The sequence below is a fragment of the Salarias fasciatus genome, chromosome 19 (assembly GCF_902148845.1).
Source record: "Salarias fasciatus chromosome 19, fSalaFa1.1, whole genome shotgun sequence".
In the NCBI taxonomy this organism is placed as follows: Eukaryota; Metazoa; Chordata; class Actinopteri; order Blenniiformes; family Blenniidae; genus Salarias; species Salarias fasciatus.
In genome coordinates this window covers 9,573,597-9,597,102 of record NC_043763.1, presented here as the reverse complement: position 1 = coordinate 9,597,102, position 23,506 = coordinate 9,573,597, and positions in this window count along the sequence as shown.

The following is a 23,506-nucleotide window of genomic DNA, read 5'->3' as shown; positions in this document are numbered from 1 at the left end:
GTAATGCTAGATATATGATATTTGTGTATTTTTATGAGTATGTATATAAATGTGTATGTCTAGATAGATGTGTACCTTAGATATAGATTTATTTTTTGTGGATGTATATTCATAAAAAATAGATTATACATGAAATGCTATGAATTCTATAAGAATATGATACGACTTAGTGTTAGGTTAATGGTTGATTGACAGATGTCGTGGTAATAGCAGGTTTTAGACTGAAAATAAATATGAGTCAATGTAATTTTCCCCAGAATGTGCATAAGCACGGTTCGTGCGTGTGTATATGTGTGTTGTGTGTGTGTAATCCTGTGCAGAAATGTTCTCTGCATGCTGGTCGTCATTACAGCAGCCTGTCAGGACTCAGTCTAATGGCGTCTCACCTGACAGCCTCATAACCTGCACCGAACATGCAGTTGAGGTGTTCAGGGCTGAGGATGAGAAGACTCCTGGAATCCTGAAATAAAAGAAAAAATGCAATCATAACAAATCGATGCAGTCTAATAATCGACGAAGACATCGCTTTGGAGATGTTTCAGTAAACAAAGAGAATAATGTTTCCCGCTGCTTGCAGTTAAGTGTGAAAGCAGTATTGTGCATATGCAGCAAGTACTAAAGAACATTCATAAGCAGGTCATCTTGCTTCCTGAATTCTGAAGTAATTTCCTCATTAGACCCAGACCTGCTGGCAACAGTAAATTCTGGGACTCCCTCAAGACTAAAATGTGGGAAGAGGAAATTCTTTTGACGCTGCGCTTTGTGACTAGGGTGCAATTCCCCGGGGTTTCCATTGTCCCTGTACCACAGCGTATCTGTCCAGTCTGTTCCTTTGCTCCTGTTCAGAGACGGATGAGTAGAAAAATGTGCAGGTGTGTTGGATTTTCTTTTTTGCCTCATCATCTATTTTTCTTGTTTCAAACTAGAAAAGGGGCACATTGAGATTCATAAAATGTGTTATTTTGGCAGCATCATCCATAACAGTAACAATCTCATCCATTGTGTAAGACTGTGCGACATGCGTGCTGGCACTAATTAAGCATGCTTTCCTTCTTTACGATCTCCAGTTTTCTGTTTCTGGAACCTGTCTGTGTCTGGTTATGTCTTTGAGATGACATTCCCCGCTGCCTGTGTGTGTCCCTGAGCTGTGATGACCCCATGCTGAAGCTCCCAGGCCCACCAGAAGGGCCCGAGGTGCTTCAGCAGGGTGACTTATAGCCGCTCTGACGAGAGACACAGTCATCCACACGGACACATGCATGCAGAGACGGCGCGGAAAAGTAAATCAATGCCGCGTATGTGGCGCCACTGTTTTTATTTTACCACCATGTTGAGTTTCCATGATGCATTTTGTCAACAAGTGCAATTCCAACCGACTAGCATGTTCCTTGTACTGCAAATTATCTTTTTTGATTTACAAATGGAAAACACTTTCAGTTCCAAAATATAATCATCAGCCTGAAAAAATACAAGTGGCAAACTCCAGTACTAATGGCGTACGCCCTCAATAAATCACTCTGCACAATACCAAGCACACACCTGGGTACACACACCTGGCAGCTCCCTTCCCGCTGCTCCATAGCCCCACCCAGTGTAGAACAGGAAAGGCATGACGGTGCTCTCCTGGACATGAGGATTTAATAGGTGACCCTGGGCTGCATGCTGGGTCTCCTGCTGCCTGGGCTCATCCAGCCGTAAAATGAGGCGCAGGCAGGACCCGGCTGGTAATGAGAACTGGCATTTTGCTCAGGATAACCTCGGGAAAATCGCTTCTATAAATACCTTCTATAAATAAAAGTGTACCTTGGCCCGAGACTGCGTAAGGGGCTTTCTCTGAAAAGGTCATCCATTGCCCTGACTTCACTACAACTCACCATGCTCTTGTTTTCCTCCTTTCTACTACCTCTCTGTCTGTCCCGCTCCTTTGCTTCTCCTTTCTCCCTCCCTCCTTGCTTTTAAGGTCTTTCTGTTTAAACAATACAGAACATGGTGCGTTATCGTTCATGTCATGTGACCCGTGGAGGGTTCCTTCACCCTCCTCTCTTATGCGGATCCTTGACCTTGGTCAGGCTTCAGGACCTACATCCTGATGTGAGAAAAACAGAGAGGGGGGGAGGGGGAAACAAAATGGAATCGAGAGAGAGCAAGAGTGTGTAAAAGCAGAAGTTCTACCAAAACGTGACAAATAAACTCAGCAAATTGGCTAAATTATGCTGGGCGAGGAACAGGTTTCAGGGTTAGATACACTAGCGCTGCGTTAATTACCCCCTGAAGGCTTGTGTATGCCTCTCTATGTGTGTCGACACCATGGCCATTTCTCATTTGTCAGTGCCATGTCTAATCTGTTTGCTTTGACTGTACGCGCTCTCTGCTATGTACATCAGGCCCTACGTCACATTCCTTAGGACTTCCCCTCAAGAAAACTGCTCTTCAAGAGAAGCACCACAACTTGTGCGTTTCAAAAGTGGTTTGAATTGTTATATTAAAAAAAAAAAAAAAAAAAAAAAAACTGGACTGGAAACACAGATATACTTCCTATAAGGCTCACCACGGAGCTGCAGTACATACATGGCAGAAATAATGCATTACTCTAACAAGATAGAATTTGGGGATATTTGTATTACTGTTCAGTATTTTGGTAAAAGTATATACTTTTCACACCATGTGATCAACCTCAAAAAATCCTGTTTTTATATTGACTACATCCACGATTTAAATAACCATTAATGTCTTTAAAACTTCACTAGAAATTAATGGGGTTTTTTTGTCTTTGTTTTTGTTTATTTTAGTAATATTACCGTTAGTAAGAGTATGAGTATTGTCTTTTGTTCTATTGAGGTAAAATTTAAAATGTATTGCCAATGGTTTTATTTTTTTAACAGAAAAATTTCCGGCTTCATTTTGACATTTTTTATTTATTTCCAACATGTAGTTTTCTTTTTGATGTACTTTATTTTTTGTTCATGAAATGTGGTTTGAAGGTAGCTTTTGTCTACAGGCTAATTAGATGAAATGTCTTCTGATAGCAATACAAGTAAAGGGGTCAACATAACTATTGTCATACTTTTACTCATAATGTAATGCAACTCCAGTTGTCCTTGAATACCGGTTTTCTGTACTGTTGTTATTTGATTTGCATTCCCTGGACAACATCTTAGGAAACTCCTTCTTACAGAGAAGACACATGAAGTCCATGTTTTCTACCAAGTGTGATGGTTAAGTGACTGTTATATATTTTGCATAGTTTCTTCATTTATTCTTTATTCTTTCCAATAAGAGTCAGCAACTCAGAAAAATGCCGGGCCTCTCTCTCTGTAGGCCAGGTCACTACTTAAACTTCGCTTATCCTCCATTTCACTGCCTGTGACCAACTTAAACTGATTAGCCTCGACCCCGCCAGGACTGGCTGACCTCCCAATGCATTCTGTACCACTTATTGATCAATATTCATATTGATCCCGGCACCCTCATGCTGGATCAAGGGCGAATGTTTCTATTGATTTGACCAGATTAGAGGAGACAAAAGGTTGCCAAATCAGTTTAGATGCAACCTGCCAACGGGATATGACAGCATGGCTGCGTGGGGATTTCCAGCCAGGATTAGATTTGATGAGTGTTAACTGTGGAATTGATATAGCTGTAGGACTGTACCGATCGGTAGCTAATCAAGTAACACGGTATGTTAATGCAGTCATGCTTGCCCTTTAAATGCATGAGGTTAGAGCAATTGATCTACCTGACTGACCCCAGCGTTAGATCAAATGCAGATAGTTCCATTTGAGAGTACAAAAGTGGAAATTATACCTTCAGATATTTAATTCATGTGGAGCTCCTCAGTGATATGGTGAAGAAAAAAATGCACAAAATATAGACATATGCAATATGTATATACGGGCATATATATATATATATATATATATATATATATATGCATACATCATACATCTATATAACTGAATAAAATGATATTTTATGAATGTACAGATCGACAAAAAAAGTCTATATCCAAGGTACAGACACATACTGTATGCACACTCCTAAAAATTGGTATGTTGAAGTAAAACATATTCAACCCTACCCCTTCTCTAATATTCAATACTCACATTTTATAATTATGATGGCAGTGGTAAGCTTAAATTATTATAAAATTAAACCATAGCATGATCATATGCAAATATTCAGCAATGATATTGGATAATTATAAGTACGAGATTGAGACAGTTAACCCAATGATGCCAAGGGTGAAAACCAATTTTAGCTGTTTCTCTGAAACATTCATTTCACACCTTTGTTATAAGTCATTGTACGAAGAATTGGTGTTCTGTTTTGCCCAAACACACATCAATACCTAGATAGAAATAACTGATTAAAGCACCTACTCAGGCTCAATTCATAGCTGCTCAGAATTAATATCTACAGCTAAAATTAATAAAATGGCATCAGTGGCAATACTTGTCCTGCTAATATTAACACAGAACTAAACTAAGTGTGAGATAGAAGCTGCAAAATCCTGTACAATTACATAAAGACATTTCAAGATATGTACTATTTAAAAATAAATAAATAAATAAATAATAATATATATATATATATATATATATATATATATATATATATATATATATATATATATATATATATATATATATATATACATATATATATATACACACATATATGTGTGTGTGTGTGTGTGTATATATCGTTTGTAGTAGTAATTGTTCCTTTTGTTGTTTGCCTGCTGAGTGAAGCGGCCCCTCTGAAGGCTACACTGCCAATATTTGTTCTTCACCACAGGAGGACAACTAAAAAAAATAAGCAGTTGTAGCACAGCAAACAACAGCACACTCACATAAGCATTCACATACCACGCATGTGTGTGTGTGTGTGTGTGTGTGCGTGTGTGTTGCACATACACACAATATCTTTTATTAAGCTGGGGGAAAACTTGCTTCCACAGCTATTAAATATTGATGTCCTGTGTGGGACAAAATGAGTGAATAAGTCATGAAACACTGACAACACAGCACTCAAAGAAACAGAGACCATGTGGACATTTGCAATGTGTGATGTTAGATTGTTACTGCAGAGAGCTCGAGTGCTGAGGGGGGGGGGGGGGGGGGTGGAGGGGGGGGGAGGGGGGGGGGGGGGGAGGCAGTGAAAGTGAAAAAAGATGAAGAGATTTGAAGGTAACATCAGCGGTGGTCTAAAGAGAGCAGAAGAGAGAGAAGATGATGTGGTCGTTCCATCTGAAGAGCGTAAACTCTGAAAAGACCCCACTTTGTTCCTTTATAGCGCTTCATAAGAGCCAGAGCTAGTTTTGCTTGAATATTGATGCTCTATCCGTATCTTTTCCTTGGCTGGTCACTTGTATGAATTGGCAGCATCACATTGGACAAAGAGTCCCTGGTGGAGCTCTTTGTCTTCGGGATGTAAACGGCGGTAATTGAAAGATCGAGGTTCAGTGGCTGACATCGGCCCCAACAGCTGTCGAAATGGCTACTTCCTTTCCGCCGTCCCTGGTGATCCCATTTTGCGGACATCACTTTTTTGGGTCAGTGAGTTAATCCCTAAAATATGTCCTGCCAGAAAGCTCGCCATTTATCTGGGTGGGTATTCTGTGTCAAGCCCAGCATGGCTAATTCTCTCAGGGACTCCCCTCTGTTATGGAAGACAGACCTGACTGGCAAACTCGCACATTATCACCGCAGTCATCAGGGCCGCCTCCTTTTTCCTCAGCTCCCCTCGCCCTTCTGCCGGAGAGATTTATCTGTAAATGACAATAAAGATGTCACTTTGCAAAACTTTCATTGTTGCAAAAAGCTAAACTTTTTTTTTTTTTTTCTTAACTTAAAGGACTTTCATACAGCGTGAGCGGTGAGAGTCTTACAGCCTCCATCGGTCGGATTAATCATCCAGCATGCCATAATGTTTTGGCAACTTCTCACTTACCCTCCACAATTTCCAATTTAACCATTTTCAGCTCTCTTTGACATCTAAAAGAGAACATACCATCAGGCTGAAAAACACTTAAGTTGCTCATACAAAAGTCTAAGCGCACTTACAGAATGCCCTCCCACGCCTCACAAAGCAATGTGTATTTTTTCACATCAGGCCTTTCAGGAAGAAGAATTCATAGGCCTGTCAAGAGCATACAGGGGGTTGAATGTGGTCATTTATAAGAAGCCGACTGGAGCACACACACAAAAAAAAAAAAAAAAAGCAGGAGAAGCCATTTTGGTGCTGTCAGAGGGTTTTGTGGCTCTAAAAGGCTGCGGTGATGTGCTCTGACACTCGGGGTCTTGTATGGTGCTTTTAAGAGCTCTGCGTGGGCACTCTCTGCATCACACACTGCCGAGCGAGACAAAAACATACCTGTCACTGGCAAACGGTACCGCTGCACTTAAAGAGATTCCTACATGCCGGCAGAGGTCTTGGGGTGACTTTGTGACATTTGTGTTGTACAGTAAAGCGCTTTTCTGCGGCCGAACATTGAAGTTAGGGCTCTGTGTGCACTAAGAAGTTTGGTTTTGCGACTCTGAACAAAGAGTGAATTTGCAGAGTTGACTTGAATTTGAGAAGTTGGTCATTTTGGTCCATGAAGGGCTAGATTGGAGTAAACAGTACTCACACGTTAAAAAGGTGTGAATGGTGGAGAAACGAGAGAGGGGAATGTTTCTGACAGGAGGGAAGGGGTTGGGGTCAAGGGGGCTGATGACCTTTTTTTCCCCAGCATGCTTGTGTTTTATAAAAATGAAAAAAAGAGGGTGAACGGATATTTATCAAAAGAGTTGTCCTGAGAAGTTATGTTATTGGTGTTCACCATTGCAGACTTCATATAGAGACTCAACATGACTCAAGAGTTGTTAACAACAATATTTGAAAATCAGACATCAATACCAAAAAGCCATACCACGTGTCAGTTGTCAGCCTGCTTAATACAAAAATGCATTCATTATTTCCTACTGAAGTAGCTTTATAGGAATAATGTGGGATTAAAGGAATAAATCAATAATTAATTGATTCATTTTTTAACACAAATGTTTGTTGGTAATATTGATACCAAACACTTTGTCGCCCAGTTTTCCTATTTTTGTGCTACTTTTTTCTTGTTTGTTTGAATCGGCTGCCTTAGAGGAAGGTCACAGCGTGCAAAACAAACACAGCAGAGGACAAAGGAGAGACGATCCTCCATTACGCCCCCCGCATTTCCTTCCCTCTTGCTTTTCTGTTTCCCCTCATCCTCTGCTACCTTTATTTGCTGCCCTATTAACAACTGTTACTGCGGCTTTAATTACGCCCCTGTGATCTCCGAGAGTGGCGGGCACGTGTCACCCCCTTCCCAGGGGAGCCTGGGTAATTACCAGCATCCATCCGAGGGCCGTTGCTCCTGTTCCTCGGTCGCCGTGGTGATAATCACACTGCCGCCACCAACATCTGTTCCTTGGACACGGAGTCCAAGTGGCCTAAGCCCGTCACACCATGCCTTCCTATGTCAGGCTTGACCCTTGACCCCACCCAAGGCTTAACAGCGCTAATTTGTTTACTCTTGGAGACAAGAAGGGTCAGACCAAATTTTCTGTTGAATGCAAAATGCAGATAATTTTTAAGTAAATAATTCTGTAGTTTCTCAAAAAACTCTGAAATTAAACCTCGGTCCTTTACTTATCTGTGTCAGTAAGAATGAACTCTGACTTGATCCAGTTTAGTTGCTGGCCTGCCGTTGATGTTTGAAGGCCAATGCAAGTCCTTCTTCCTTCACCTGACCTTGGGACCATTCAGCCCGGTTTCCTCTGCTTAACTGCAAAGGAAGCTCCTCATGAAGGTCAGTGCTGCTGGTGGTTATGATCTACCGCTCCTCGCTGGTCATACTTTCATCTCCACTGCTTGTTTATTAACTGCCTCTTAAGGATGGTAAAGGTCCTGAAGAACTGTTGTGATCAGGTGCCATTAGCTAGTGATGACACTCTTGGGAAGCAAAGAACTTCTTGTTTGAAGAGCGGTTATCATGTATGTATGATTTGCCTGAAAGTTCTTGGAGCACATGAGGCCACAGACAGGATGTTGGGTATCTCATTGCTCTCAGAACATGTAAATGATGACAGACAAAGCCAGTCTCAGTGAGATGTTGAGCACTGAACGTTGAATTTTGGGTATTTAGATAAGCAAGGTTTTGGTGCTTTTCAGATAAAATGAACATTGCTGACATCTCTCACGAAAGAAAACCTTCACCTTTACAAACATCCATCAACATTTCAGTTAATAAGAAGGATCAGAATAGAAAGCTGCCTCAAAATTACAATATTTTCTCAAGGAGTTGTTCCTCTAATTTCCATTAGCATAATTCTCAAGTCCTTGAAATAATTCCTTCATGTTTAGTTTATTCATAAGATATTAGTCTTGAAATGCCAAAGTATGAAATCACAGTGAGTTCTCGCATTGTTGGAAAGATTTTATCTTAAAAATTCCCTTACATTTGGCAAACTCATTCACTCTGAATGAAAGATGGAATGATTAGAAAATGTGGGGATTTACCGTCAAGATAACAGTGATGTGATGTTTGTGCCATCTTGGTTCATTCAGTCGCTCAAGAAAGCCTGTATTTGATACAGTGCATTGAATTTCATGGCTACTTTTAATGTAAGTCTGGACAAACAATAATGTCTCCGGTAATGTGACACTTGGTGATGCCATACTGCCCCCCCTCTGCCAGGCATGTCATGCATCCAAACAGAATAATTGGAAGAAAGTGGTCTTAATATAGTGTTGTAGATATCGGTTTTCCGCATATACCATCATATATCATATATGCATACGCCTGCCTCTTATGTGCAGCGCACTGCGATTCTTGGCCAAGTTTTCATGGGAATAGAAAGGCCTAGTTATGGAGCAGGAGTCAAAATTAGGGAGCAATCAGCATCCAAACCCTTAGAGACTATAAAGCCATTTCCTTCTTTCTCACTGATGAGACCCAGCAGCCAGTTTTGCCCCACTTGCAAACTTTTCCCATAATGAGAACCCTTCGACTTCGCTGACCGGTCCTGCACACAAGCAGAGGGAGGATTAAATGAGAGCGTGGTAGATGAAGGGATAAATATGAGCTCTAAATGAAGATACATTGCGTATTTGCAGCAGATGAGGTGGCAAAATATAAAGAAGCGTGGAGGCTTAAATAATGAAAAGCCTTCTGATCAAAGGGACAGGAAAAGTGATGTATTTAAGCAGGTCAGAATCTTTAAAAGCTGTTTTATTTATGCGCTTTTTAAAAGAAAGTCATAGTCAATATTTGGCAGCTGTGACATTAACGAGCAACGTATTATGAGGGAGGGGGATTCATAAATATGCATAAAGATATTAGTGGGGTGTTAACAGTAAGCACCTGTCTACTTAACCATGACAGGAGCTCTGTGAGTGACTTTACAGAGACCCCCCTCCTCTCTCTCTCTCTCTCTCTCTCTCTCTCTCTCCCCCCCCCCCCCCACTTCTCACAGAGCCACATGTGTCCTTCTTTACTTAACGTCGCCTCTCCCTGCCGGTGACAGTGCCGCTGACAACCCACACTTGGAAAAAAAAAGAACATGTTTTCAGAGATGTCAACCAGTGATGGTGAAAGCTCAAGGTTAGAGTTGCTCGTTCATTTGCTGGCTGGCACAGACGCCAGCTTGCCTGCCTGCGTGTTCTTTCTTTGCACTCTATGAATATTGGCTATCCACATTGTGAAATTAATAATGCATTTTCATATTTTTTTTCGCCCCCCTTCTCAAGATCTAGAGCGCTGCGTAGCATCTGTCAAGTTGACTTCTAAATCCAAACTGTCGAAAGTCAAAGGGTTATGAATTTTCTTTCTCTTTTTTTTTTCTCCCTCCCTGTTTTGTCAACGAGAACTGAGAAGCTGTCAGGAGTATTAACTTTGACGGCGGGTGCTTCTTTATAGTTGGCATGTGCATAATTAGGTTGGAAGTTTTATTATAGAGGGTTAATCATCATCCATTGTCCCCTCTGATATGAAATGTACAGGTTGTTAAATATCACGCCACCTTGTCATAAAATGCAAGACAATCTTGATGGTAAGTTTTGGCAAAAAAAAAAAACAATTATGGCGACCATAACTGAAAAACAAAAATATAAGATTGTGTATTGTATTCATTATGTCGGAAGATAGACACAAGTCTTACTAGCTGTTTTGACAGCCAAATTTTTAAAGATAATTGAAGTCTTAATTACTCATTATATCAGGTGTGCTCGTTCATTTCTTATCAAGAGAAAAAAAATGTTTAATTAGCTGGCTGGATATGAATGTCAGTAACCCAGTGGTCAACTGAACGTCACGTCAGAGTGGCCGTGCCTTGTTGACACCAGATGTTGAAACCGGTGATACACGGTAAAAGAGCGACAGGGGGAAGGAAAAAGTATCGTCAACCTGGGATGAGTCGGTATCCGTGTCGGGGATCGTTGGATGTACCTGATGCGTCTCTCACTGTCACCCGCCGTAGGACGCCGGGCTCAGACAGATGCAGGACAAAAGGTGCTGTTGTTTACTACTGTGCTCCTCCTCGGCTGCCCTTCCTTCATCCTCCCATCCTCTGTTTGCCTCTACGGGAGACAGGCCCCCCTCCTGCTCCAGTCAGGCAGGTGCTGCGTGGCTGATCTGAATGTGATGGCAGAGGGGGGGGGAAAAAAAAAAGAGAGTGTGGGTGGGTTTGTAAAGACTGGGGGTTGTGGTGGGTCAGAACCCAACAAGCTGTGCTTTCTTTTGCTTCTCCCACTTTTTTTTTTTTGTTGCCCAACACCAGGTGGTGTGTTGCCTGCCTCCACCTGCTCACCTGAAATGCCATCCTGCCTCTCCCAGGGAATCATCACGTGCCATGCAGATTATTTACCAAGGGAAGGCAAAGAGCCAGACATGTGGAGGACAAGGTGGTTGGTAAACATGCATCCTAACTGACACCTCACCTTGTCACAGTTGACTGGTGCCTCCGCCGTGTCTTTAGGAAAACTTTGAGGACTTTACATATAATTACTGACAGAGTCGACAAAAGAAAATATACTCTAGTGATTTTTTTCATATAGGTTTACAACAGCACATCCTTACCTGTTTCGTAAAAAACATACACCCTCAGACTTACCGAGACCGTGTTATGCTTGTTCTCTTCTTCCTCTCACCCATCCGCTACATTTGTTCTTTCCTGTGTGTTGCGCTCTTCAAGACTGGGAGGATTCGGGCCTCTCGCGCCACGTGGGACCTCTGAAAGCCAACCTTCTCAGACTTCTGGCTAACCTTCATGTTCGATCAATAATCCTCCATAGAGGCTCAATCTTTGGAGTTTGTTTGTTTCTGTTCTCCTGCTTGTCTTGCTCCTTACATCACAGCTAAGATGATGAAATTGATCAAACTTGAGGCTTTTAGCCGAATATGAACCGGAGCGATTCAGAAAAGAGAGCATAAAAAATCACGTTAGTTTCACATCAAAAAATGAATAACGAAATAAATAAGGAAAAACATAATCAATGTGAATACATCTTATCTGCAGCCACATGAATTTTACTTCCCGTGAAGTGAATGTATTCATTTAGGTTGTCAGGATTTGCAATTAACTGTTTATGCAAGAGGGAAGGTTACCCCTTTTCCATCAGCTATTTGATACCCGGCAAGAAAAAAAAACCTTGAGTGTGTAAGATGGATGGACCCTCGCTGCTCTGACAGAGGTCAATGATTTCCCTTCCCATGTCAGCTGAGAAGTAAACAGCAGGATCCAGGCAGCTATTTCAACTCCATGTCTGGACCCATGAGCTCTGCCGCGAAGCTCAAGATCCCTATCTCTGAGAGAAGAAAGCGCCGTTGCCCTCCCCTCTCCTCTAACCCCAGTGTGCCCCGCACCACACCACCACCCTGTCCTCTTGTCCTCTTACTTTCATTATGCATTTTTTGTTTATGCTTGGGCGCAACTGTGGCTGCTCCTGATGGTTTGAGGTCAGGCGTGACTGGCCACGGGTTACTCTAAATAAATACACGGGGACTAGCCAGGAAGGAGCGGGTAGGCTGCGCTTTGCTTGCTGAATCACCCTTGATTAATCAGCTGGCAGATTCAGGGTGACTTTTTGTGTACACTCCTCACCATCCCCACTCCTTCCTCCAGTCGACCCCCCCCCACCCCCCCTCCGCTGCCCCCACCGCCAACCAAACCCGGGGAAGGAGATGGAATCGGGGTGGCGTGGATGGGCCGATCCAGGCAGCCAAGCAGATGGAGCACTGCAGCGCAGTCATGCCGTTGCCGAACACACACATACTAGATACGTGCAAATTCACAAATGTGATTCCACATAACACACATACACACACAGCTCCCCTAACCAGTTACAACACATCATGGTCGTTTATAGAGTAAGTTACAAGTTACACTGTGGAACCAGCTGAGTGATTAAAAAGAGCACGATTACATATAAGTGTGGTTTAAAATGTTGCGAATTCAAGATAGGTAATTGCATGGTTATGCTGGAGCACAACAGTTTCCCTGTGGCTAGGAATTGATCTGATCTGAAAGCTCTGTGAAAACAAAAGCTTTGCACACAGCAGGCAAATTGGCTATAAAGCATCGCTCCACACAGCTCTGTGTCCACCTCTCCCATCCTCTCCTCTCACCCCGTCCCTCTGCTTCCCCATCAAACGCACCTCACAGCCCAACACTCGCCGACCGGCGCCGGCATCTTCCCACAACCCCTACCTTGGCTGCCGTCATTAGGGGGTGGTGCTGTTCTCTCACCTGTCAGCTCCACTCGAGCATGCATCAGTAGAGCCTCAGCCGGACCGTGCAGACCCCTGTCACTATCGCTGACCCTTTCCTCTCGGCCTGGCTCCACCTCTCTGCCCCTCACCCTTCTCTGCCTCCTCCGGCCTTCAGACTCGGGCAGCTGATGTCCCAGCATCCAGCCCACTGCCCCCCCCCCCGCCCCCTCCGCTCCCGCCACAGTTCAAGCTCTCAGCCCTGACTTAGACCTAGCCCCCGGCCTTAGCCCCCCGGCCCCTGTGCCTCTCTTGCCCCCAGCATGGATGGACCTATCCTCGGGCAAGGTGTGGCCCCATGTGGCCCGCCTGTCCAGAATACAGGTTATCAGCTCTGATCGCCGCAATAGACTTCTACCCGAACCTGCTACCCTGAGGGGACGGAGACATGGGGAAGCAGAGAAGAAGAGAGAGTGAGAGTAGTTTGAGCAAAAGAGGGAGCTGATGAGTTGAGGGGAGGAGGAGAACAGGAAAACAGAAAGGAGCGAGAGGAGGGGATGGGGACGGAGCTTTGCCTGGAGGCAGGGATGAGGCAATGAGTACCCCTCAAAAACTAGGAGGCAGTGGGAGACCACCACAGGCACTTCCATAGAGGGGGAATAAGGGGGCTTTCAGGTCTGTGAAACACTAAGCAACATGCTCTCTGTTCTTTAGTTCCTCCACAGAGCGATATGTTTAACTGCACCACAAAAATCTTCAAGATAATCCAAACAAGGCACAAATCTGTGAGACTGTCTTTTTAATCTTTTTTCTTGTTGCAATTATTCCATTTCTGAATCGAAACTGCTTTCCTCTATAACAGTTTTCTTTTCCTTTTTTTGCTCAGTTTCTATATTTGTTCATCCACTTACTCTAAATGAACTTGAATAGATCTGTTTATGCAGTGCTACAGTCCTGCCTAACAGATTTTATATCTGTTGCTGGACATCAAGTGTAAAACCAAACCATATGCCACCAATTGCTGCAAATTACCCTGGATCCAGATTATCAGCACTAAAAAACCTGTCCGAGTTTGAAGCGTCATTAATTCTACAGCCGTTTTGTTTTGCAACGAGATTGCCAAGCACTCGCCGAGGGTTGGTTTGTTATCGTGGTCGCAGACATTGTAATCAGGCCTCAATAATCACACTTCCAGAAGCGGAATGCGCCTGGGGCCCACGCCAAGAGGCTCTAATGTGGGGCGCCGTGGGCCGCTAGCCTGCAGACACACAGGGCTGGCAGATGGAGGCTGCCATTAAACATGGACAATCAGGAAAACACAATCACAGAGCAATTCGGAGAGGAAGACAGGTAGGAGACAGGCTGACTATTGCATACATAACATCAAACATGTGGTTCTCAGCATCAAAATTACTCAATAAATAAATTAAATTAAAGGATTATTGAAAAAGATATGGACTATGCAGCATTACTATTGCAACAACACATCATCAGTAGGGTAAAACTAACCTGTCTCACGACGGTCATATAGCTCACTTTAACTTCCAGTGACCAATGTTCACTGAAGTAAATTTTTGTCAGTGGTACATTATATTTCAAAAATATAATAAATCCTAACTTTTAACCACTTTTTTAAGCAACTTCATTAACACCGCTTGAGGAGAGGATTGCTCTTCATTTAACCCATCCTGTTCACAGTTCACCTCAGCTGCACACAGAGCAGCCGCAGTGCCCAGGGAGCTTGTGGGGTCATGGTGGTGATCTCTCTGCTGTGGGTTTCAAACCTGCAAACCTCCGATCCCAAACAAGCCCACTTCTACAGCCTCTGGGCCATTTGTGATTTTTGTGTCTGATATGCAATATATCTCGCATCAGGTTTACTGGTAAATAACATTTAATCACTTCGAAGGCATGTTCATTGTTTTCTTCTTCAGTATTTCTTTTATTCTAGTTTGTTTTTATTTTTTCATTTTCCCAATGTCTCTTCATTATACTGTTTAACATCCTCCTTCTGTGAGCAACTCCAGGTTTCTGTCTTAATAGGAGCATGACTACAAGTGGCTCCTGTTCCCACCGAGGCACTCAGAGCCACTGGCGCAGCAGCCGTGGCCTGTGCCGAGTAAGCTCTGCCATCATACCGTATATCACTGTGACTCATTTATTACGTCGACCCATGTTATTGGCATATACACAACTGTGAACAAACAAAAAGGACATGCCAGTCACAACACAGGGCCACAGAACGGGACAGGATGTAATGAGGCCACCTGTGAAGGGAAACCTGAGTGAACTTGACATTGCACACGCAACAGAGTCCTCTCGCAGACCATCAACACTTTCTAATCAGACTTTCAATTTCAAAAATAGCATGTCCGTAACCGTAAATCTCCGTCATGGGAGCTCCAGGCTTTTGTGTTTCCCTTTCTCTAATTGTCCTGTGTCTTGGGATCATAAATCTCTCAGGGAAGAGCCATTAGGAAAAATAGCTGGCAGGGACTTTGCCATGGGGACGCTGCTTTTCTATTCCCAGTGAGAGGATGTCCAGATACAGACTAAAGGCACAAGCGCATGCAGTCGCAGTCCATTCGCAGAGGTCAGATGACAGCATGTCTGGCTTGGCAGCCCCGCGTTTCGTGTCAGCAACAAGCCAGCTGGTATTTGGGATTTTTGTGGCTGGAATGGTTTCCTTCCCAAGTCTCAGAAGAATTGAATTTTCACATAATATCCCTGCATGTCATTGTGTTTGGTGCCGTATTCTAACTGCTGCAAATAGTTTACAATGTGGTCTGTTTCCTGATCTCATTTGCTTGATGCAGTGTGCCTCAGCATAGAAAGTATAACACATGGCTGGCTCGGTACGTTGGAGACAAAAACAATAGCATCAAACAAAGCGGAGCCGAATCGATGCTGTCACTAACGGCGAACAGGTCTTTATCATTATTCCTCCTACCTTGTAAGGAGGGCTAAAAGTTGTGTGTTTCGTGTGTTTGGGACATAACCCATGGTGACGGCCACCTCTGGGAAAACGGCATGGAAAAAGCTTCTCACAATCAAATATCCTGTCCTAAGTGTTTGGTGGGAGTTTGTGTAAATAGGGCTCAGTCAGTGCGGCAGTAGAACGATTTCCTGTTAAATGCATAGCGGTTTGCTGGAACATGACAGGAACCGCCATCGTGTAACCGACATGGAAACAACGGGAAATAAAGTGCTTACTGTTCTTCCACATGCTATATGCGCAATATTCCCATGTGGTGGTGATTAACATGTGTCAATTTTCACTGAATCATCATGAATAGAATAGAAAAGAATAGAAATATTTTTTAATCCTTGCAACTCTTGTAAAATATTGCCTATTTTTTTTTCCAAAATCTAAATTTCCCCTCAGTTTTTAATAGGGACAAGTAATTCCCTGTCATCTTAGAAAAGGGCAGTAATATTATCTTTAAAATGTTAATCACTTTGTGGCTTCACTCTAAGACTGGAGAACAAGAGTGGGGAATTTATGGCTAATCTATATAAGTGTACCTTATTATTACTATAAATCATCTAAGAACAGAGGAACAGAGGTATAAATGACATTAAAGCATTTCATTAAATCTAATTAAATTGAACTGACATTACAAGTCATCATTTCTTGCTCTTTTTTCAGCGGTGCTGGTTAGATATGAGCCGTACTGGATCTCTTCAGTGTTAAACACATACTGCGTACAGTATTACCGAGTTAATGGGACAGATAATTGACAGTGAACCATAGGAGGTTAATAATAGATGCTTAATTGACTCCTATCAATTTGTTACACTGAACATCACTGTCTCCAGATCCCATTCGCAGGGAGAGCAGATATTTTCGCAGCGATTATCATATTTCTTTTTTATGATCAGCACAAATAGAACATGGTGATTTTGAATCGATTTGAAGAAAACACATCCAGGATAGCATTGTTGTTTTTCTTTTTGCATAAAATCCATCATCTTCCCCAGTCTTTTACAAAAAAAATTATTTGTTTGTTTATGGATTGCAAAAATATGTCAAGAGAGAAAATTTTCCCCAACTCGCTTTTTTTGCTCCTTCGACCAACTTAGAATAGAAATGAAGCAAAGTAATAACAACAAACAAAGGCAGGATACACCCTGGACAGTTCAGAAGGCCTTCACACGACAGTCACAGATGAGCAAACAACCACGTACATGCTCAATTGCACCTATGGAAAATTTTTGCCCATTAATCTCAAACTCCTGTTTGTAAACTGTGCTAGCAATGCGGAGTGCCTGCAGAAGAACCCATGCATGCGCTGGAAGATCTTGCAAACTCCAAAAACTTTATTAGTATCGTGATCCGCAGCACCCAATAATTTACTACTTCCTGTGATATCTGTTCTTTCATCTAACAGGCGATCGTATTCAAACCCTCAGTCTACAATAGCTGTTTCCCAGCTGGCTATGAATCGGTCCATCAACAATGGGGAAGGGAGAGTTTATTTTATTCTGACGCCACTGGGTAGAATAAGGCAGACCCGGCTCTTCAGTGTTAACGGTGAATCTCACAGGTCAGCTACTGTCCCAGGCCCTGGAAGACCTCCTCTGTTTACACATATCTCTTTCACCTTTTTCCTCCTAAACAATCAGAGAGGAGGCCAGGAGGAAGCCCGTCCTGTGAGACTTCCACAGAAAATCCCGCTTGTGCAACCGCGTGCGTTCGTCTTAAACACGAGCACATGAAGCTGCACAGCTTGGAAACAACCGTTCCCTTTGTAGAATTAAGTTAAAAACAATTAAATACTACGCACTGTGTTTTGTGGGATTTTCTGCGTTCATCGACACATCATTTGAAACGATGTAAACAGAGTGGCAGCGAAACAGCGCTTTTCAGGACGCCATACATCACTCAGAGGACTTAAACAGATTGAGAGCAGACTGATAGATGAACCTCGGTGGAGATATGTAGCTGGGATGGAGAAAGGAAGGTGTTGGAAGGTTGAGAATATTAATCATAGCAATTATTGAAAGTGTTTTTCGCTGACATCATCGTGCGCGGCCATATATCAGCCGGGAGCAGCGGGCTTATGACTTAGTGACACCGGCTGAGTGGCCGACATTGAGCAGTAAAAATTAGCAAGTTATGCCGAGTGAAAAATGAAGCCATCAGAGAGCCATAAGCAGCCGGTATTTGTTATTTTGAAGATTTCATTTCAGGAAAAAAAGCCCGTGTGGATGTTATTGTTTGTATTGTCATTGTCCTCAGTGCGGAATGTGTTACTTAACAGATTTACATCTATTACGTCGGTCCGCTGTGCAATCACTGTTGCTTAGGGAATAAGTGGTCCGCAAGTACAAACAGCAGCTGAACTGTATTTCATATTCATAGGAGACAGAAGAAATCGAGCCATAAACGGATGACGTCAAACCTTTACACGCAAAGAACATATAAATGTTGCTCTGCGTGTGTGTGTGTGTGTGTTTCCCACAAGGAACAGACTTTTGAATCTGTCTACAGGACAGGAAATTTACAAGTTTGTTATTTCTGTTACAATTTGGCAAGATTTCATATTGAAATAATTGCAATTTATATTAATTTAGTTTTTCCTCCCAACTAGAGGAAAAAGATATTCGTGCCTATCATTGTGTGTTCACTGATATGAGGAAAAAAACAAAACACTGTACAAAACAACATGTACTGAAGCAGATCAAAGAAAGCATGAATGTGCGTGTCATTCGTCTCTCTGCTTCCATTCAGCTGTTTGACTGCAGTGAAAGAGTCACATACTTCTTTTTACGTGACACTTATTTATACACCGTGCCGCTCTTTCGTCATGCTTTGTGTAAGCCTGCGTGGCACTCCTTCCTCCCCTAAATTTAAGATGTCGTAAACACACCGCAGCCTCTCCCTCTTTGGAAACTCGGAGTGAACATCAGAGGGGTCCCTGGCTCTCTTACGTCTCCCCCGCGGCTCGCGGCTACATCGGCCCCTCCGGGCAACCGCCCAATTGGCTGGGAGTCTGCTGCCCTGACCCTGAACCCTGAACACGAGGGGTTAGCCAAGGGCCAGAACAGAGGCTGAGGGTGGGTGTGGTGGCGGAGGTCAGGATGGGGGAGGAGGGGGGGAGAGCGACTGCTATTAAACACAACAGAGGAAGGCCCATCAGGATGTGTCTTTTATAGATGGCTGGTACTTGAAGGCATCAAACGTCACTCCCGCAGATGAGAGTCAGGCGGCCCGGCGAAGCAGATGAATCCTGTAAGGGTGGAAATGATGGGGTCAGGGTTTTTACAAGGTCAGGACGAGGTTAGTAAAGGGTCATGGACTGAGTAATCCAGCTCCCCCCCCCCCCATCCGCCTTCACACCCCCCTATTCAGCGTAGGACATTGGAATGGTCTTGATTCTAATTAACCAAAACACACTAAATCTTTTAAAGAGATTATAAACATTGGAAACACTGATTTTATATCTTGCCAAAAGAAGTTCAATGCCAGTCTTGTGCTACTGTAAGCATTGCAATGATTATCCAGTGGAGCTGAAATGTGAACAAACCCAAAACCCAAGATTAATTAACTGTGTCTGAGCTGAAGTGACAATGTTTTAAATTATTTAGTAATGACAGTTAATATAGCCTTCACATGTGGTTTAAGTGTGATTCTGCCAGCCATGATCTGTGAAACCATCCATCCATCCATCCATCCATCCATCCATCCATCCATCCATCACTCTCTTACTGGGATTCTGTCACTGCTTCCACTCTTTGAAACCAATAGTTTATTATTTTTTTGACAGATTAGTAGAATGCTCAGACTTTGGCATTTTTCAACTTTTTGCTGAAATCCCATGCGTTACATATGTATTATTTATACGAGTAGCCCCAGTGTCACATGATCCTGATGTATGCTCAAACTGTTGCCATTCGTGCTCCAGTAAATCACACCACAAGTCAGGTTTTCAGTCTACAAACGTTCCGTGATTCGCCCACTGCGTTAACAAAACTTTGCTTCTGAAAGTTATTTAGGTGAACCGTCTACACAGCAGGACTCATGCATCACCATCATCCCCACCCTCCAGATGACCCCCGTGTCTCCTCCCGACACCTCCTACCCTCTAACCCTTCCACCCCGGAGCCATCCAGCCTCTCCTCTCCCAACGCCGTCTCGTTGCTTGTTTCATTTTCATTACAACCCTCCTGCGGGGACTTGAACTTGTTGCCCCGTCTGAACTGGGGTGACAGCTCACTAAATCACCGCCTTTTAGTGGTGCTGCCCCCTTTTTTTTTATACACTTTAATCACCAGACTCCAGTAACCGGGAATATTGGGCCCAGTGTATGGAATTCTCCTCGTAAAAGAGGCGGCGCAGGCCACTGATGTGCTTCTCATGGCAGAATCGCTGCGAGAATCCATCTCGCTCCTGCTGAGACCGCGGTGGGGAATTGATAGAGGTGGAGGCTCTCTCTTAAGGGTGACAATCAATCGTTCAAGATCAACAGGTTTTAGGCCGTAAGACTGAGGTCATCTCCCATCCGGCTGACAGTTTCTCATCTGGCGATGCCGGCATTAATGCTGGTGGGAGGCCTTGGATTTTGTTTGTTATTTATGGTTAGTCACAGGTTCAGAAATGGTTCTGAATGATCAGGGACTATCTTTTACACACAGCCTGTCACCGCTTTCAACCGGTTAACCCCGTGTGTGCACACTTTGGCTTGGTAGTAGCAAAAAAAGAGACAAAAACAGACTTTGGCTTTAACAACAAATCATTTTTTCCAAATATTTCAGTCTGGAAAATTGATGCCCCACTGTATGAAATCTCTATAAATCCAATGGTTCTTTGTTCTCAATCTGCTTCTCTTCTCGTCTTCTCAATATATTCTGTACCTGCCGTGATCTCAATACTCATCATCCTCTGCCCTGTTTCCTCTTCCTCCTTTACCCCTGTTTCGTCTCCAACCAAACATTAATCCTGATCCTCCCTAAGGAAGCCCACTCCGTGCGGCACTGAGGGTATTTAGGACTAATGTTGACGTTGGACAGCACGTTAGACAAATATCCCCGACTCAAAACCACAAGACAAATGGCAGACCCGAGCTCGCTGTGTCCTGGCAGTCAGTCTGTTGGTTTGGAGTAACTGTAGCCCACTATTCAGCGCAGGTGATGTCTCACTGCAGGGGAAAAAAAAAAAAAAGACCACTGAGAAGGGTAGGTGGACAGATAAAAGGGAATGTGGGAGCAGGATGGGGAAAAAAAAAGAGCTATATAAGGGGCGCTTGTTCGAAAAGCTTGCACAAGAAGGAGGTGAATCAGAAAAATACGTAAATCATTGCTCGATTTTTTATTTTTTTATTTTTTGATGATGAGATCTGATCTTCAAATAAGTGACAAGAATAACTCCAAATCATTCGTTTTCAAAGACTTTCTGGTTTGGAAAACCAGCGACGCCCACAGACGGCCAGGTGGCGGCTTTGATTAGGGCCGCACATTACATCATTTAAAGGTGGAAACAAATACGCGGACCCACACACACACACACACACACACACACACACACACACAGACGGCCGCTCACACGCAGGGAGGGGGCCCTGTGACTGTGACAAGCTATCTACACATACTCAACACATAACCACACGCAGGACGGCACACTCTGCACCGCACGCACACACGCGCGCACGCTCCAGAGATATGGGGCCCGCTTTTGACAACCGCCGAGTTGACTTGGCATTGGTGGAAATGGAGTGATCCAAGAAAAGCAAAGCAGACCCACGAGAGGGCTGGGGCTTTTGTGTTTGTGGAGTGTCACACTTCATCACGAGGGAAACCCATAACAGGCCCAGGAAGACCTTTGAAGCTATGGGAGGGGTGTGTGGGAATCGCCTCTGTGGCTACCCCTGATGTCAACCTCAATATTCTGATTGCAGGCTATTTCCTGGATTAGGGCTGTGTGAGAGGGAGAAACTGTCCAAGGATTATACATTGGCAAACAGATGGGTTAATTGCAGCATCCCCTCCCCCCAAATTTACAGATTAAAAGTGTTCCTCCTCCAGAGGTGGTAATCGTGATACTACTTGGGCAACCTGTATTTTCTACTAGCTATAAGCAAAATCGGTATGTATTGTTTTAAAATGTGTCTATAAATGTGCACAGATTTATTGTGGATTGTAATTTTACATAAGCCATGTGAGATTTTCATACAAAACTTGACTTGGATGGTACAGCGAACTACCTGTGTTATCAAGAGTTTGTATATCTAGTGGGAGAGGGCCTCTAAATCATTAGAGCAGGGTTCCTGTGTGTACGGCAGCGTCAGGAAGCCGGGTCAGGTGATACCAGTGCGTGGAGTTTGCTTTGGCTCCTCCGTAATTAAGGGAATGGTGGCGCACTGTAATGGACCACATCCTTTTGGCTGGAGCTTCACAAGGTTCCACCACCGGAGCCATAATTCGATTCTAGGATAGTAGAAACAGAGCAGGACAGCTTCAAATCAAGGAGAAATATTCAGGAAATTGCATTTGTACTCGGGGATGGTTGACTGCCTTGGCTATTGGGAAGTACCCATTTCTGCTGGTGTTACATAAACTGGAAAGGTTTTTTTTTTCTTCTTCTTTGATTCAATTTGAAAGCCTTGATTCATGCAAAAAATCCACTTTCTGGCTTTAAATTTGATATATATGAGTATATTTGTTGTCTTTACATGAGTAAATACACAATGATTAAAATGCATAAATGTTTTTCAATATATGGTCACTAACCGCAAGTAGCTGCTGAGGATAGTGTCTCATTTGTAGCTGATAATGTGGAAAAAAAGTTTAAAAAGTGCACGATACAAAATATAGGTAATCCTGCTTTTGCGCATTACATAGAAATAGTGCGCTGGTATAGTGCCTAGTTGGTCTCGAGTCAAGATCTCTTGTATTTCAGTTGAAGTTTATTATTTTGTAAGTAACTACCAAGAGCCCCTGCATCAGTGCGTTTGCTATTTAATCTCAGTTTCTCCTACTAGACTGGAGACAAAATAGATGTTTAAACTTGACAAGTTACCTGGCTCACTTAAATACTTAAGGCACAACACAAATGAATGAACCGAATGATCATTCGTTTGTTTTATTCGCTCATTTAATGGAGTTTTGAATTGCAAAAATATGATTTTCTCATTGTGAAATGAGAGTGCTAACCACCATGCAGCCCCAAAGTCAAGTTTATAGTTAAAAAATGATTTAATTATGGAGAAAAAGCAAACAAAGTATGACATTAAAAAAAAAAATTCATTCATGTCAATACCTTAATCAAACTGTTTCCAAATACATTTATGATACCTAATAGACAATTCTCCTGGGTAAACATATTTATTAATTTAAAAACCGAATAAAAATCAAATAATGATTATTCTGGAAATGATCTGAGAGTTTCCATTAAAGAGCTACAGCTGATGTGACCAAACATTTTTCACCCGTTGTAATGCTTTATGTCGTCTCCAAGCCAAATAGGAAGAGGAGGAAAGCCAGATTTTCACTACGAAAAAAAAAAAAAAATCAATTACTGTTTCCAGACTGGGGCTTTTGTTGAGGACGATGTCATGATCAAACACAATTTGGATCAAACCACGACTTTATTTCACATTCTCTCACATTTCCAATCAAGGACCGATTAGCCTCAGACATTAATGAGCCTACTAATCCATTTGGGCCCCTCGTGATAACAGTTAATTGTCTGTAAAAATGTGTACAGATCCCCGTTTGGGTTGTTTACTAACTGATTTGGATGTGGTTAGGCCCTAAAGAGGTATCATTATGTTGATAGTTCTTTGG